The sequence below is a fragment of the Centrocercus urophasianus genome, unplaced genomic scaffold (assembly GCF_019232065.1).
Source record: "Centrocercus urophasianus isolate 14NV4802_14NV808 unplaced genomic scaffold, USGS_Curo_1.0 seq_13, whole genome shotgun sequence".
In the NCBI taxonomy this organism is placed as follows: Eukaryota; Metazoa; Chordata; class Aves; order Galliformes; family Phasianidae; genus Centrocercus; species Centrocercus urophasianus.
The window spans coordinates 54,534,813-54,540,433 of record NW_024884475.1 but is presented as its reverse complement, the minus strand read 5'-3'; the positions used below and the strand labels follow the sequence as shown (position 1 = coordinate 54,540,433).

At 49.4% G+C, this 5,621-nt stretch overlaps 1 protein-coding gene across 4 annotated transcripts in view; it reads left to right on the top strand.

The window, feature by feature from the left end:
• Nucleotides 1-2,958: 2,958 nt before the first annotated feature.
• Nucleotides 2,959-5,621, top strand: part of LOC122156912 (probable E3 ubiquitin-protein ligase HERC3) — a 42,749-nt gene continuing 40,086 nt past the window's right edge. For 3 of the 4 annotated variants that reach the window (XR_006167696.1, XM_042812179.1, XM_042812181.1), the window contains exon 1: nucleotides 2,959-3,035. The gene's annotated coding sequence lies outside the window, so the exon portion shown is untranslated. Of the gene's footprint in view, nucleotides 3,036-3,676; nucleotides 3,784-5,621 lie in introns of those variants that run through there. The other variant, XM_042812180.1, reaches the window with a different exon arrangement.

Genomic DNA, 5,621 nt, shown 5'->3' with positions numbered 1-5,621 from the left:
GCTGTGTGTTCCTCCATTATGTGACTGCCTATGTGTGACAGCATATCCATTTTCTATCCTTTATATGGGTGAGTCCCTCACAAGGGGAACCAAAGGTTGGTGTAAAAGTGTTTCAGACAGGTGCACTGTATACACTGAACAAGTCAAGGTCTTTTACATTTCTTACGGAAGGATCTTTATATGAATGTAGAAATGTGGAGCGAGAAGATGACAGTTTTCACATCCTCCTCTGCCTAGACTTTGTGTTGTACGTTACACACAATGCCCTGCTCCAGAGCCACTGCACCTTAGTGATGAATAAAGTGTTCTACTCCCATGCTGCAAAAGGTTAGGGTCTGTCACTGTAAGCTTCTCCAGGAACACTCAGGGAACTAGCCTGTTGCCATCTGCCAGACACACTGGTGTGTTTGTAGGTATGGGTATCACAGCAGTGCCCCTAGTTGAAGCTAAGGTTGATAAAACTCACAGTACAAGATCAGGTTGCACCCGAAAATATGTCATTTGAAGACAGGTGAGAAATGTACAGGGAATGCAGAGAAAATAACTTTTTTTTTTTTTTTTAATACTACTTCTCAGGGGACAGTTCAAGGACACTGCTCAGAGCTTTCATGTGACAGCCCCAGCAGCCTTTCCCTCCATACTGTCACAGTCTGTCTCAGAGAAAAACGTGCCTCCAGGCCTCTTTCTGCTTCTCTCAAAGGCCCAGAGGATTGAGCCTAGGTTCAGAAAAAGAAACCAGGAGCTAGGCTTTCTAAAGGGCTTGGCAGCCTCAATCACTTGTCTCACCTCTGTAGCAGAGCTTTTAAAAACGTGAGTGCTGATAGACTGAAAGCCGTGTTTCAAGTGCATCCACAGGGGAGCCTTTGCAGTGAAACAAAGTACAAAGCCTGCTTAATGAAAATAGACTAAACAGCATAGCAGTGATACCCTTTGTCACATATAAGGATATTTGAATTACAGGGATTCCTCCAGGAATATTTTCCCAAGCGTACATGTAAGTAAGGCAAAATACTCTATACCTCAGCAGGCAAAAAATACTACTGCGACATAGTGTGCATCAGTGAGACCAGTAAGGAAGATAAAGGGAGGCTACTTCTTCAAAATGCCTATTGTATATAAAAACAGTAAACCCTTTTTGGCAGCGATTGTTGGGCTCAGTGCTTTATTTCTTTAGGAAAGGAACAGTTTCCTAGGAAAGACTTAGGTGTTTTTCATGAAATTCCAGCTCAGTATAAAGGACTTTGTTGCATATTAAGAAAGTTGCCATATAGCAAGCAGTGTAGAAAAACTGCAGGCTCTCACCTCAGGTGCTAGAGTGCATAGCTGAGTGGGGAAACCGGGTACACAGCAGTGGTGAGAGGAAGAGGGGCACAAGTGGCTCAGAGGATGCCAGCTGTCATCCCAGTGGCACAGAAGGGACGTGTGCTCGTGCCCTGGGCAGCCTCTTCAAAAAGAAGTTTGTGTGGTCTGCTCAAGGTGTCCTTCTTTCCATATTATGTGAAAAGAGTCACCATTCCACCCTAGCTGATGCTACCACACCATGACAGCTGACAGTTGTCACAGCTTAGCCTGCTGCTGCTCTTTAGCAGCCTGCTTCTGCCTGCTTCATTCTGTCTTTCATTTATTCAATTATTTTTAATGCTTTTCTAAGCCTCTGTTATGGCGTGGAAATCCAGAGTGATCTTCTGTCCTCTGCAAGTCCGTAAATGATGTATCCTGTTCAGATTTCGAAACAACCCATCAGAGATTAAATGATAATAGGTTTATTTAGAGCCTGAAGGAATTTCCTTATGATGCAACAGCACATGGGAGATTAAATCCCAGAGTACTTTTCAAGGCTATTTTTAATTTGTCCTCAAATAAGCCCTGCTTTTATTAAAGACTTTCCAAAGGAGTAGAATAGAGCACTCTGTCGTTTTCTGAAATGACTTTGAGCACTGAGCTGCATCTACATTTTCTCAAGCAGTGCTTATTATAAAATATGTGAAGAAATACAAGAAATACAAAGAAATACAGTGGGACTTTTTTAGACTGCTCTTCTGATCCAAACGTCACCTGTAGAGATGTGCAGGAACTCTGCAAAGCAGCAGATGCAGAGCGGATGTGGGGCGACCAGGCTGCACCACACAGAAAAGCCACTTCCATGGCTGGCAGCCAGACCCCACCTTGACTGCTGGCACCGGCATAGGCAGCTATCCCTGGCTGATCCCTTTCAGCAGAAGGCTGCCAGTGACACCTAAAAAAGGGCTCTGGTGGAAAATACCTACCAGAAGAGGGTTGACAGGGCAGCTGAAAGCTGCCAAGTCGTATGCCACCACTGACACCCATGCAGCTCTTGACACTGGGCAGCCGCTTACTTGCTTGGGACAGGAGATAGACAATTGATAAATTAACATGAGGTGTAGATCTGGGCATCTCTGGATATTTTCTGACCTGCTGTCCGGATAAATTCAGCTTCACGTTGAAGGAGCTTCTTTTTCTCAGCAGGATGATCTCAGCCGTTAAGGAAAGGGCGAGCTTCCTTTGACCTCTTGGGGCAGCCATTACCAGCAGTGGAGCATAGGCCTGAGCGCTAGCTGCCCGATTCTGCCTGGAAAACCAGGGACGGTGAAGTCCGTGGCGCTGCCAAACGGAGCCGTCACGAAGGGGCTGCCCGCGGGAGCAGAGGAGCCTCCAGAGGGAGCCGCGCGCAACGAGGCGCGCGGAAGCCCCCAGTTCACTTGGGCGGGTCTGCCGTTTTACACCGTTACCGAGGACGGGCCTTGAGAGCTCTGCACGGACTCCAAACGTGCGCAGTTAGCGGTGGGTTTCAGCAACAGATTCCTCAGCCGACGCGTCCGCACGGCCCGCTCACCAGCCTGCCGTCACGTCGGCACACCGCGCCGCTGCGGCCCTCGCGGTGAGGGAAGGGCCCGGCAACCGCAGGGAGCCGCCCGCCGCCCCGCCCGGCGCCGGCCATTGGCCGCGAGCAGCCATTACTCCCGCGGGCGGCGGTGGGGGGCCGGACTTGATCGTCGCCGCGGCGGCAGCGGCAGGTGAATTGGGGGGCCGGGGGTGATCGGGTGGTATGGATGTTGCGGAGGAGCTCCTTGCGGAGGGCGCGAGCGCGGACTGCCCCAGCGGGCGCCCTGCGTCCCCGCGGGCGCGCCGCGAGGGCTGGGAGGCGGGCGGAGGGGCTGACGGCTGGGGCCGGCTTCCTGCGTGGGGCAGCGAGAAGTGCGCAGCTCCCGGGTGCGATCGTTCCCCGTCGCTCCTCGCGTTCCTCTGCGCTGCTGCGGGCGGCGGGCCGGCCGAAGCAGGAAGGGAAAGGGGCTCGATGGCAGCGAGCGGCGATAAATCCCGGCGCTGTGCGGCCGCGATGGTACAGGAGCGCTGCCGGCTGAGTTGTCTGCCTTGGCCAGAATGGGAAACGTAGCGTGAAGCTTCATTTGAAGCTTTGTGTTCCAGGACGCTGCCCTTCCGCGAGCGTATGGTTTATTGACTTGTGTTTGCGTTTGGAAGGGGAAAAACATCCACACAAGCGTTAAAGCAGTCGTGGTTTTAGAAATGTGCTGTGTCTTTGGAATAACTAAATTAAATACATGGCACATCAGGCCTTTGGAAAACATCTGGGTGTGCCGGTGCGCTCAGATGGAAAGTGGCTGTGTTGGCTTCTGCTCCAGAGTGAAGAGGTGCTCCTTCAAGCCGTGTCTTAGCACGAGGAAAGACCTGCCCCTGGCTCCCCCTGCTCAGTGCAGCAGCTTCTCATGTGGAAAATGAACACAAGCAATTAATTTAATTAAGGTATTTTTAGCATTTTAAATGAAATTAGCAGCTGGAAAGACGACTGGGACCTGTGGGGAGCAGACTGTTCAGAAACTCTTCTAGCGAGGTATCCTAAATTACAATTTAGCCCGTGATGTACGGAGTCACTGTAGTGGTAGAGTGGTACAATCAGCAGCATCCCCTTACAGGGAGTGTGAGCTTCAGGGTGGCTGCTCTTAATTGTGAAGCTGCTTTTATCTTTTGTAAGGTGATAACTCCTCAGGCTCAGAGAGGTGGCAACCTTTTTTGAGGCAGGTTATGAAGTTCTCTATAAATATAGCTATTGTGTCATTTAAAACACAAGCATGTGCATGACTTCAGTGTTACTGCGTCCCTATTCTTGGTGTCAGGAGTAGCCAGTGGTGACTTCCGTTGGGCTGATGTGCCGAGGGCATGTGAGCCCAGCCATTGGCTTACGTTGAGCCCTGCAACCTCCTGCTTTATAAACTGGGGGTGCTTTAGAGCTGCTCAGTGACCGTCCCGAAATGTGGATGACTTGAGGTGTACTTGAAAGGAACAGAGGCTGTTAGAAGTAAATAGGTTACAATGCATGCTTTGGAGCACCTAGTAAGAGACCTTAGCAAGCAGTTTGTGAGAGAAGATGGCATTTTCCAGCTGTAGAGGTTCCATCTTCTGTCTCTCTTGGCTCGGCCCTGCCTTGGTGGAGGTGAGTGCACCTGATGACAGGACGCAGCCACGGGTGAGGGCAGCTGGTAGGAGACGAGCACCCCTTGCTTAGGGCTCAGATTATGGAAGGCTTTATGGCTAATGCAGCTTGAATTAGCACCAGGCTTTGGGAGCTGCATGCGTGTGTTTCCTGTCTGAGTGGGGAAATCTCCTTTTGCTGTGGAATCTGTGGTGATGCCTCAGAGGTTACCTGTGGTGTTAGATCCTGTGCTGACGTAGTGAGTGCTGCAGCAGTAAATTGCCTTAGTTTAAAACTTGCCATGGTGAGTCATGAGGCTTGATGTCTAGGATATTTCTTTTTCTCTGCTCTTTTTTCTTTCTGCTTACAAAATAGGGAAGGGTTATAATCAGTTCCTATTTCAAGCAGAGGAATTCTCCATGTCTTCTTAATGCAACGTGTTTAAAAATGGCCCAAGCATAATGAGGATGGGAGTACAAGGAAGTGTCAATAAACTCTTTCAGATGCTCATTCTGGAATGAGGAAACGAGGGCTGATTGCCTAGCTCTTACATGTTGGAAAGCTGTTGTCATTACTAAGCTTAGACTGTGCAGTGAGATGGTCCTCTTGCCTACTGCTGTTTCTTTTTCCCTTCCTATATTGCTGCATTCTTTGAAATCTGAGTTTCATTGAACACGGCCCAAAAGGCAGCGACATGAGAGCTTTATCTGTTGCTGTCAGAAGCTGTGCTACCACTGTGCTGCTCTGTGTGAACTGCTTTTTATTGGAAAATCTTGCTGTAGCATAGGTGTGTGTGCGTGTGAATATACACATTTAGGTTGGAGGAATGTGTTAAGTTGTTCAAACTGCTTCTTAATCTGAGTTTATCAGAAATGATACAGTCCTGCTGTACTAAGAACAGAACTGCTTGGGTCTGCAGGATGTCAGGGCACTCCCACTGCCCTAGAGATGGAGGTGACCAGTGCTTGAAGGTGCTGACTCAGTAACTAACTGAGCTGTCCTGGCTCCACTTTGTGCAATGGCAGAAATGCCTTCTTGTTGTCAGTCCCCAGGCAAGATAGTTGTACTGGCTAAGCTTTTTTTAATTGTTTGCCCCTCCTGCTCAGATCAGCTCATCTGTGTAGGATTACTTGTTGGGTATTTGCTTCATCCATGCCCTTTTCCCTGTTTC